The following is a 12,107-nucleotide window of genomic DNA, read 5'->3' on the forward strand; positions in this document are numbered from 1 at the left end:
TTCATCAGCACTAGAACATACTACTTGAATGGTATTTTGTGAGTCACTCTGACTTTCCCACATTCCATTCATATTCCTCATCTCAAAATGTGTGACAAAACGATCACCCCAAAGTTTAATTATAGAAAAAGTTTAATTATGGAAAAAGTATAAAATTAAAAGTCATATACTAAGTATTAATAAATATTGTTGTGTTTTTCTCTCTCTTTGCTCTTTTGTCTCTTTCAAAACCAGTCTCAACTAGACCCTTATTACACTCTTTTGGAAGCCTCTGCCTGAGGGTACAGAGTTAGTAGGAATATTTTCCATTCAGTACAACTGTCTAGTATTATTTTCCTATTATTAATGTTGTTTTTCTTCTCTAATAATATTCTTGATTAAAAGATTTGGGTAGCTGTCTAGTTGACAATAAATTATGTTTTTTTTCACACAAATTGGATATCTTTTTAACAGTTGCACTGAATGAGACACAATTCAGGTGTGCCTTTGAAATATTTGTCCCTACTTAAATAATTATCACACACTGATTTTTTAAAAAGAAGTACATGAGATTTTACAGTATATGCTCAAATCATAAAATATGTGAGTACTAAGCATAAGGTGGAGTGATTAGGAAGACACTTGTGTCTCGAATATCTCACATTCAAGTGCCTGGGTTAAAGTCCCATCTCTGCTTTCATTCTGGCTTCATGCTGGTGAGTACTTAGAGAAGAAATAGGTGAAAACTCAGATGATTGGGTCCCTGCCACCCACAAAGGAGACCCAGATTGAGTTTTTGTTTTCCAACTTTGAGAAAGCTGAGCCCCAGCTGCTGTCATTTGTGTACCTAAGTGGTGAAAAGATCTCTCTGTGACTAGCTGTCCAAACTTTTCAAATAAATTTAAAAATAATTAATTAAAAAATGCAAACTTGTATGACCTTGATTCAGACACTTAATTATTTTGCTTTTAGTCTTTTTTTTTTTTTTTTTGGACAGGCAGAGTGGATAGTGAGAGAGAGACAGAGAGAAAGGTCTTCCTTTTCGCTGTTGGTTCACCCTCCAATGGCTGCCGCAGCCAGTGTGCTGTGGTCTGCGCATTGCGCTGATCCGAAACCAGGAGCCAGGTGCTTCCCCTGGTCTCCCATGGGGTGCAGGGCCCAAGCACTTGGGCCATCCTCCACTGCACTCCCTGGCCACAGCAGAGAGCTGGCCTGGAAGAGGGGCAACCGGGACAGAATCTGGTGCCCCGACCAGGACTGAACCCGGTGTTCCGGCGCTGCAAGGCGGGGGAATAGCCTAGTGAGCCGCGGCGCCAGCCAGAGATTAACTTTCATAAAAACGTGCTTTACCTTTTAAAAGCATTCTCCATGTGTGTGGTGTGTGTATTACACCCAATAATTTATAATGTTTATAATTCCAAATTATTTGAGGCTACATTTTTAGTCTGTGAAAATAGTTATGTAGCAGGTACTGAATAAATGTGAAGGCATATAGGGGTAGAGTTTCTTCCATCTGTTTATTATTTCACAAATTAATGATTTAGAGCCAAACTATGAGAACACAACCCTGGCCTCCTTTTAATTTAAGGCATTCGATGTAGTCATCAAATCCTTCCTCTGTGAATGATGCTTTTCATTGAAGACGTGTCTAACAGTTAGTATACATTAAATTTCAGAAATATTGACTTGTATTTTGAAAAATAGTTCATCATCACCAATTGTCTATTTTATCTTTATAGAGTTGTTTGCTTTCTAACATTTGGATTTGTAACACTACAGCTGCAATTAATTCATTAGGATTAGGTTATATATCTTTTAATTTTAAAGCCAATTTACATATTTTAGAGACTCAACATTTATTATTGGGGAGGGGGTTGGGTAAATAGCATAATTAGAATATTAATTTCCTTAGGCAATAGATCTTTGAGGATCTACTGTATTTTTGATACTGAATCTTATAGTGTGTTTTTGATTGTTTTAAGTTTCTGTAGACATTTCAAATGATTAATTTATGACAATGAAAATGCTAGCTTCTCTGCCTACATTCTGGTATGTATGTGTTTACACGCACACACAGAGAATCTATAAAGTTTATAGATCCCTCATTTTGGTAATGACATAAAACAGTTTTACTACAATCTCTCATTCTGTGCATAAAAATATCATAATCACTCAATCACTGCATGAAACTTTTCTACAATTTGATATGGTTTTCCAACTTATGAATCATCCACTAGTGAGACAATTCAATATCAAATGGCTGATATCAAATAGAAACATGTGACAACTTGACCAAATAAAAGCAAAGTGTTTTTGTTTGGTCTTTTATTGGTAAACATGGAATAGTCTATATTTTTAATGTTAGTAAAATTTACATGTTCTTAAAATACATTTTAAATATTCACAGAGTGATTTCAAGCTATTACCATGGCAACTATTTGCATCAGAATACTATTTTTCCCAGAGCTATTTCTGTACCATTAAATTCTTGATAATACTTTATTTTTGATATCTGGTAAGCCCATATGAATTTTAGTGTCTAATTTACTTAACAAATTATGGATAACAAAATGAGAACTTACACAAAAATAAACAACACTATTAATTACTTCATGAAGCAGGAAACCTCTATATTTGTGTGTAGCATTACGTCTTCAAAATAACACAACCAAGTAATTACGTATGAACATATTCTATTATTGGGACATCTATCCTTTTTCATATTTATTCTTCATAATGAAGAAAAAGCGAAAACTGGGACTAGTGAAATTGCAAAATTGCATTTATTAGAAGGCTTTTATTCTTTTAAAACAAAGCAAAGGAAATGGAAGAAAAAAGATATTGTCTAACAGCATGTAGAAAAAAAATGTTGCTGTGGCAACCACATGCCGTTTGTTATATTTTTCTTATTAGACTACAGAAGGTGATTACACAAGAAAATGCACCTTCTATTTAAGATGATAATTTGATGGGGATACATATTTTTGTTATCTTCTTGAGTACTCTACAAAGTGTTATTTATTTGAGAAGTGCCGTCTCTTTTGGGTATTTAAAATGATTTAAAGGAGATATGAAGATTCCACAGAATTTAAATTGTTGTGGTTGATTTTTACTTTTGTCCCTAGTCTGGAAGAAAGAAAAAGAATAAGTAAAGAAAAGCTTTCAAGAGAGAGCAGTAAAGTGTGATTTATTTCCTAGACCTGTAAGTTCACATATTTAACTCTCCATAACTTTGGTGAGTCACAGCTGCCATATATATATATATTTGATCACTGACAAGATATACACCTGTGGGGCCAGCGCTGTGGCGCAGTGGGTTAAAGCCCTGGCCTGAAGCGCCGGTATCCAATATGGGCGCCGGTTCTAGTACCGGCTGCTCCACTTCCAAGCCAGCTCTCTGCTATTGCCTGGGAAAGCAGTAGAAGATGGCTCAAGTCTTTGGGCCCCTGCACCTGCATGGGAGACCTAGAGGAAGCACTTGGTTCCTGGCTTCAAATAGGCCATCTGGGGAGTGAACCAGTGGATGGAAGACCTCTCTCTCTGTCTCTACCTCTCTCTCTAATTCTGTCTTTCAAATAAATAAAAAATAAATCTTTTTTTAAAAGATATGTACCTGTACAATACTGGTTTAGAAGCACTGTTGAATTTAGTGTATCACATCCTGAGTATGATGCAGTTTTAATTTGCATGTTCATCCATGTGCCCAGTTTCTAAGTGTACCTACAAGGCATTCAAAGGTTGACTTAATAAATGTCATGTGGAACTCACTCTATTCTCACTATGTCTTAGACTTTCCCAGTCACTCCCCATGTTTCTCTTACAGTACCTGTATCCTGACAGTTTCATTACATAATGCTTAATGAAATTGAAAAAGCATATCATCGCTGATAAACTTCTAATTTCAATTGACTTTGGATTTTTTTAAAGTTTTTTTTTATTTATTTCAAAGTCAGAGCTGCACAGAGAGAGAGAGAGAGAGGGAGAGAGAGAGAGAGAGAGAGAGAAATCTTTCATCTGCTGGTTTGCTCTCCAAATGGCTGAAATGGGCTGGGGCAGGCCAAAGCAAAGAGTCAGGGGTTCTTCAGGATCTCAAACCTTGGTGCAAAGCCCCAGGCGCTTGGGCAATCCTCTACTGCTTTCCTAGGCTCATTAGCAGGGAACTCGATTGGCAGTTGGGCAGCTGGGTCTCGAAGTGGCACCTATCTGGGATGTTGGCATCTCAGGTGCTTTTACCCACTTACACAACAGTGCTGGCCCCTGGATGTTATTTTGAATTTCAAAAATACTTATATAGTCTAATATAGAGGCCATTGGTCGTTATCTGATTTCTGTATCTTGGAATGAAATGGTCAATTCCTTCTTGTTCACTTGTTTCAACTAACATTTAAATAAGGACACCTTTTTAAATTATTGCTTCAATTTGGTCCCTGAATAGAATTAGCTTTCATATGTAAAGTGAGTTTGAATTCAATAATATCAATTTATAAATGCAATCACAGGTTCCTTATATATGTGATTAATTTTATGCTATTAACAGAAGCTTAAAAACATTTTTCTATAGTTTTACTTTTTTTTTTTTTTTTTTTTTTTTTTTTTTTTTTTTTGACAGGCAGAGTGGACAGTGAGAGAGAGAGACAGAGAGAGAAAGGTCTTCCTTTGCCGTTGGTTCACCCTCCAATGGCCGCCGCTGCAGCCGGCGCACCGCGCTGATCCTGGCAGGAGCCAGGAGCCAGGTGCTTTTCCTGGTCTCCCATGGGGTGCAGGGCCCAAGCACCTGGGCCATCCTCCACTGCACTCCCTGGCCATAGCAGAGAGCTGGCCTGGAAGAGGGGCAACCGGGACAGAATCCGGCGCCCCAACCGGGACTAGAACCCGGTGTGCCGGCGCCGCAAGGTGGAGGATTAGCCTATTGAGCCACGGCGCCGGCTCTCTATAGTTTTACTTTTTAAAAAAACTTTATTTATTTTAATTAAAATTCAGAGTTACAGAGAGAGGAGAGACACACAGAGAGAGAGAGAGAGATCCTTCATCCACTGGTTTACGTCCAAGATGGCTACAATGGCCACGGCTGGGACAAGCTGAAGTCAGGAGTTAGTAGCTTCATCCAGGTCTCACAAATGGGTGTTAGGGGCCGAAATGCTTGGAAAATCTTTTGCTGCTTTTCCCAATCCATTAGTAGGCATCCAGTATGGCAGGTGGCATCTTTACCTGCTAGGTCACAAGCCAGCACCTCCTATAAGTTTTCACATTTTAATATAAAATTAAATTGTTTAAAAGTTTAGGGTAATAAATGGTTGTATACTACTAGAGGGATAAAATGATGTTTACCTTTGAGGATATAATATTTCCAATAATGGGTAAATACTAAATGCTTTTGTGTGAGCATGATTTTCCCCCTAAAGCAAACTGTTTTTCTCTCTGATGCTGTATGTGACAATATGTCATTTAGAATACAGTGACTTTTCATGGAATTTGCTAAAACATGTTGAGTTTACACTAAGCTAGCTGCTGAAGTCATTTTGTCTCAGTCCAGTGGCTAATAAAATTACAGTGTTAAGCAGTATTGAAGAAAATAACTTTGAAAATACAACTTTTAAATAGAGCTCTACAGCTGCCTCTAGGTTTATGCCTGACTGGAGAGCATCAAAGCTCATCTTACATTTCTTGAGTTTTCCTTTTTTTTTTAAGCTTTGTTCTACCTCAAGGGGTTTGACTTCCTTAGTTCCTATGCATGTCCAACCTAAAGTCTGATTCCTGGATGCTGTTTACCTCATATCTTTATAGTTTCAAACACTGACCCCATTTGTTTACAACACAGATGGTGACTGCATGAAGGCCTCTGTACCTCCTGACTAGTTATTCCATCAGTCTCACATTTGACTTTTTTCCCTGAACCTCTTGAATTTGTAAAGCAATATATTTTTGTACTAAGTACAGATCCCATGGGAGACTAGGAAGTAATTGCTTGTGGGTTTATGTATGCTTGTGGATTCAGGAAGTACTTTTAATACTTTTTAATTGGTGGTGAGCAGAAACAAGAAGGAGCCATAAAAGTGCCTTTCTTAACCTGCTTCTGATATTATACTCACTTATAGTCTTAAAACAAATAATAATGTAAAAGCTGAACAAATCTATGCATAGAAATACACAGATATGCTAGATGGATAAATAAAGGTACACAGATATTTGAGTGCATTGATATAAACCGGAGTTCAAAAAGGGTTTAGTTCTATTTTTTTAACCATTTTATCAGCCCCCAGCTTTGTACAAGATGACAGCATGTACTTTTCTTGAAAAAGCAGTGACATTTATTATTTAGTTAATGATCCCAAATGAATAACAATAATGGGATATTATTAAATTACTCAGCATGAGGATCCAAACATGGTAACAATAGAAATAATGTGCTATTTTAAAAGAGAGAGAAAAGCAAGCTATTAAGAGGATAAAACCAAAAGAGGTTAAGTGAGCCTTGAAGTCAATCACAAATATATTTGTTTCTAACTTTTAATACTTTTGCAGTAGTATGATTTTAAACATGCTCTTCTTCTATGAGCTTATAATATATAGATATTAGCGATAACATTATTACTAAGTCTGGTGAGCAGTAAATGGGTAAATGAGCATTAGCACTAAGAATGCTTGCCATGTAAAAAGTTATCGATATCAGCCTATATACATTATGTCATCATCGTTGTCAACATCATTCTCATTATCACCATCACCATATCCTGATAATTTATATTGTATGAAGATTGTAACTTTGGTTGGAAAAATTACATTTTAATGTTGGTATAGGTAAAGGGTGGAGAAGGTCAAGCCTCGAGGCTGTATAAGGCCTGCAAAATCATTTTGTTTAGTTCTGCCAAGGTAATTATAGATGGAATTCAACATTCAATAAATCTATAGCAGGCTAACTTTTAAAGTTGATAATTTTGTTTGTCCTATCAATAATGGTCCAATGGCCCTGGGTAATATTTAAGAGTAAGAACTCAGAAGTTAGACTAATTTAAAATCACTCCTTTGCCACAAACAGGCTTTGTCATCATACATTCTTCTTTTAATCTCCCATACCTCAGTTTTTTTATTTATTTGTTTGTTTACTTGAAATGCAGAAATGTAGAGAGAGGTAGAGACAGAGTATCTTCAATCCTTGGTTCACTCCTCAAATGGCTACAATGGCTATGGCTGGACCAGGCCAAAGCCAGATACAAGCAGCTTCTTCCAGGTTTCCCTCTTGGGTGCATAGGCCCAAGCACTTGAACCATCTTCAGCTGCTTTCCCAGGCCATTATCAGGGAGAGGGATCGACAGTGGAGCAGCCCAGATTCAAACAGGAGACCGTATGGGATGCTAGCACTGCAGGCAGAAACTTAACCTTCTATGACACAGCACCAGCCAACCTCAGTACATTTAGTTGTGGAATGAGCTCCACCACTGGAAAACATTTTATAGAATTATAGTGTCACTGTAATTAGCACACAATTATTCTTAGGTGTTTACATTTAACTGAAAAGTGATCCCTGTTAAATTTAAGAGTGGGAATAAGAGATGGAGATGTACAATTTGGGACATGCTCAATTAGACTTGCCCCAAATGGTGGAGTTAGAAATGTGCCAGGGGATTCCAATACAATCCCATCAAGGTTACATGTACCAGTGCCATCTCACTAGTTCAAGTGATCAATTTCTGTTCACAATTGATCACACTGATAGGTCTAAGAGTCAAAGGGATCACACAAACAAGACTAGTGTCTGCTAATACTAACTGACAGAATCAAAAAGAGAGAGAACGATCCAACATGGGAATTGGAATACACAGCGGACTCATAGAATGGCAGATGTCCTAAACAGCACTCTGGCCTCAGAATCAGCCCTTAAGGCATTCGGATATGGCTGAAGAGCCCATGAGAGTATTTCAGGCATGGAAAGCCAAGACACTCTGGAAAAAAAAAAAAAAAAAAAAAAAAAAAACACAAAACACTAAATGAAAGATCTCTGCGAGTGAGATCCCAGTAGAAAGAATGAGCTATCAAAGAAGGAGGTACCTTTCTCTGAAGGGAGGAGAGAACTTCCATTTTGACTATGACCTTGTCTAAATAAGATCGAAGCCGGCAAACTCAAAAGGCTTCCATAGCTAGGGAGATTACTGATGCCATGAACAAGAGTGTCAAATTGTTAAGTCAACAACAGGAGTCACTGTGTACTTACTCCTCATGTGGGATCTCTGTCCTTTATGTGTTGTTCAATGTGAATTAATGCTATAACTAGTACTCAAACAGTATTTTACACTGTGTTTCTGTGTGGGTGCAAACTGATGAAATCTTTACTTAATATATACTAAATCGATCTTCTGTATATAAAGATAATTGAAAATGAATCTTGATGTGAATGGAATGGGAGAGGGAGCGGGAGAAGGGAGGGTGCACATGGGATGGAAGTTATGTCAGGGAAATCCATTGCAATCCATAAACTGTACTTTGGAAAATTATATTTACTAAATAAAAGTTAAAAAAAAAGGAAAAAAATAAATTATATTTTATTGTGAGATAAAATAATTGTATGTGTATACGTGGTTTGGTGAATGATATTTATACTTTGTATATTGATTTATCCAAAAAATACATCTTTAGGGGGCTGGTGCTGTAGCATAGCAGGTAGAGCTGCCACCTGCAGTGCTGGCATCCCATATGTGCTCTGGTTCCAGTCCTTCCTGCTCCTCTTCCAATTCAGCTCTCTGCTATGGCCTGGGAAAGCAGTGGAAGATGGCCTAAATGCAATGGCCCCTGCATACACGTGGGAGACCTGGAAGAAGCTCTTGGCTCCTATCTTCGGATAGGTGCAGCTCTGGCCCTCTGGCTATCTAGGGAATGAACCAGCAGATGGAAGACCTCTCTCTCTCTCTCTCTCTTTCTCTCTCTCTGTGTATATGTGTGTGTGTGTGTGTGTATGTCTGCCTCTTCCTCTCTCTAACTTTGCCCTTCAAATCAATAAATAAATCTTTTTTTAATTTTTTTTTGCCAGGAAGAGTTAGACAGTGAGAGAGAGAGAGACAGAGAGAGTTATAGACAGTGAGAGAGAGACAGAGAGAAAGGTCTTCCTTCTATTGGTTCACTTCCCTAATGGCTGCCACGGCTGGCGCTGCGCTGATTTGAAGCCAGGAGCCGGGTGCTTCCTCCTGGTCTCCCATGCAGGTGCAGGGGCCCAAACAGCTGGGCCACCCACCACTGCCCTCCCGGGCCACAGCAGAGAGCTGGACTGGAAGAGGAGCAACTGGGACAGAATCTGGTGTCCAACTGGGACTAGAACCCAGGGTGCTGGTGCCACAGGCAGAGGATTAGCCTAGTGATCCATGGCGCCGGCAAAAAAATCTTTAAAAAATGAATAAAAACACATCTTTAGAAAAGGAGTGGGTATGGGAAAGCATTTCTCTCACCTCTGGAGAGCTTTGTTATATCCTATAATGCTGGAAGGAAAATGGAGTTAAATACATAAATACACACACACACACACACACATACACACCAAGCATATTGCCTTGGTTTTTTGATTACACAGTACTATATATATTGTATCCATCACCCAGTTATTGATATGTTAATAACATTCCTAAAATTATATTCCTTTTCTGGGCTTTACTGTTTGCTTTTCATGTACTCATCACTTGACAAGCTTTAATTTACTGACCACTATTAACTCTGGGTTTCTTGCCTTGTTCCTTTGCTTTTGTCTTTTTTTTTTTTTTTCCAGTTCACATATTTTTCTATGAAACCAAAATTGTTGATGAGAAAATTTAGAAAAAGACATAAAATCATTGTTCCAGAATATCTCCTTTGAACATCAGTGTTTTGGAAATAAGCACGTAGACTTAAATGTGAATTACAGCAAAAAAGAATCACCCTCAATAGAAAAAATTCAAAAAGGATACATACTGAAAGACAATAAAGGATACAAATGAACAGCATTAAAATCTTTATGCTCAAATGAATAAAGTTGGCAATGTCTTCCAAATATCCTCCTACTCAAGTCTCCTAACTAGTTATCAAAAATGTCAATTTAGTACTGGGCTTCTGAACAATAGTGCATGTAGTAGATGCAAAGAAGAGCAATGCAAATCCTTATGGAAAACATCAAAAGAGCCACTTCCATATGGTATTACCAAGGGGGTAACTTTCCAAATTCAACTGTCCCACCAGGGACACCAGTCACTGAGAAAATAAGGTTCTGCTTTTATCAATGGATGTCTTCATTTTCTCATTGGATGTATGTGCCTCTTATTTTTTGAATAGCTCAAGCACATATTTTTCACATATGAAACTGGAGTATTTCAGTTTTTACATTAAAGTGTACATTTTTAAAATGTATTCCCATGCTACAAATTTTTTGTCAAAATACATGCATAGCAATTTTGTCCCATCAAGTTTTAGCATTATCTGTACTTAGGGAAAATGACTTTACCTTTAGAATTATATTTCTTTCAAGGGAATAATAAAGGAATTTGAGGAGCACAAGATTCATGAGGTTTACTACTCAGTTTCTCTCCTGGAGGGTTTACTAACTATGTTTTCTTACAAGAAGTTAAATTTATTCCAAAGAATTGTGCTGTGATTTGAGTATTTCCTCCCAATTTCATATGATGGAAACCTTGTCTCCAAAGTCTCAAGTTCATTATATGTTTGAGGAGAGGAGTTTTGGGAGGTATTTGGGTCCTGAGAACTGTGCCCTTCTGAATAAATTAATTCATTAGTGAGTTAATAGATTACTGAGTTTTCAGATGATTAGCTTTGTACAAATATAAGCTCTATTTGCCTACTTTCGGTCATGCAATCTGATCCCTTTTGCCATGTTCTGATGCACTAGGAACACCATCACCAGAAAACTGCTAGATGCCAAAGCCTCCCTCCAGAATCATGAGCTACATATACCCCTATATTTTTCTTATTATAAATTGCTCAGGCATTTCAGAATCACAACAGAAAATATATTAGGCCAGAAATCCCAAGGTAAAGGAGAAATAGAGCCACAAAAAAGATTTAGAACATCCCAATAAAACTATGTAAACGTTTAGGATTAAACATTATTGATGGTATCACTGATATTTGTATTTCTTCAAAAGTAACTAAACTTTTCACTGATAGTTTAAATTTTCTTTTTTTAACCTTTCTATAGGTATACCTTTTTAAACCACACTTCACTTTAGGGTGCTTCACAGATATTTTGTGTTTTTACAAGTTAAAAGTTTGTAGCAAACTTGCATTGAGAAATTTTATTTTTGCCATTTTTCCAATAGCTCAGATGGTTGTTAGCATTTTTAGCAATTAAGTATTTTAATTAAGTTCTATACATTGATTTATCTTATTTTTAAATTTTTTTAAAAATAAACAGTTTCATGTGTTTCATATATACAGATTTAGAAACATATTATTTTTAAGATATAATATGATTACACGTGTAATAGATCACAACTGTATACCATAAAGATGACTTTTGCATCCACTAGAAAACCAAAAAAATTCATGTGCCTTACTTTATTGATATTCATTTTATTGCAGTAGTCTGGGACCAAATCTGTAATAGTTCCAAGATGTACTTAACTGTAATATTCCTAGAAGTTGCTATTTAAAAACAATTTTGTTTATTTATTTATTTTTAATGTGGTGTCTTTCCAATTTTATTTTTTCACATTTTAATTTTAAAACTAATTAGTTTTTAACAGATTGAATGTGCTTTGTAGATAATGATATTCAAAGATACAGATTAATATTTTGCAGTAAGTGATTTACTTCCATGAAAATATTAAGGAATTGAAAGAAGAAATAAATAACTCTATCATTATTTAAATGGGAATTTCAATAACTTTTCTCAGTTATTCATAGAAAATAACACAGAAATTCAGTAAAAATATAGAAGACTGGTAAAATGATGTCAACCAAATAAACCTAGGCAACAAAAATAGAATATCTTATCCAAAACAGAAAAACACAGATTTTTCAAGCATGCAGGTAATACTACAAGCAATATACTAGACATAAGGAAGTGATAACAAATTTTAAAGGATTGTAGTAAAATAAAAGACATTCTTTAAATTCAATGGACCTAAATTGCAAAAACAAAAAGAAAAACAAAATGA

Source organism: Oryctolagus cuniculus, chromosome 1, assembly GCF_051225735.1.
Source record: "Oryctolagus cuniculus isolate XC-2025 breed Fujian yellow rabbit chromosome 1, ASM5122573v1, whole genome shotgun sequence".
Lineage (NCBI taxonomy): Eukaryota > Metazoa > Chordata > Mammalia > Lagomorpha > Leporidae > Oryctolagus > Oryctolagus cuniculus.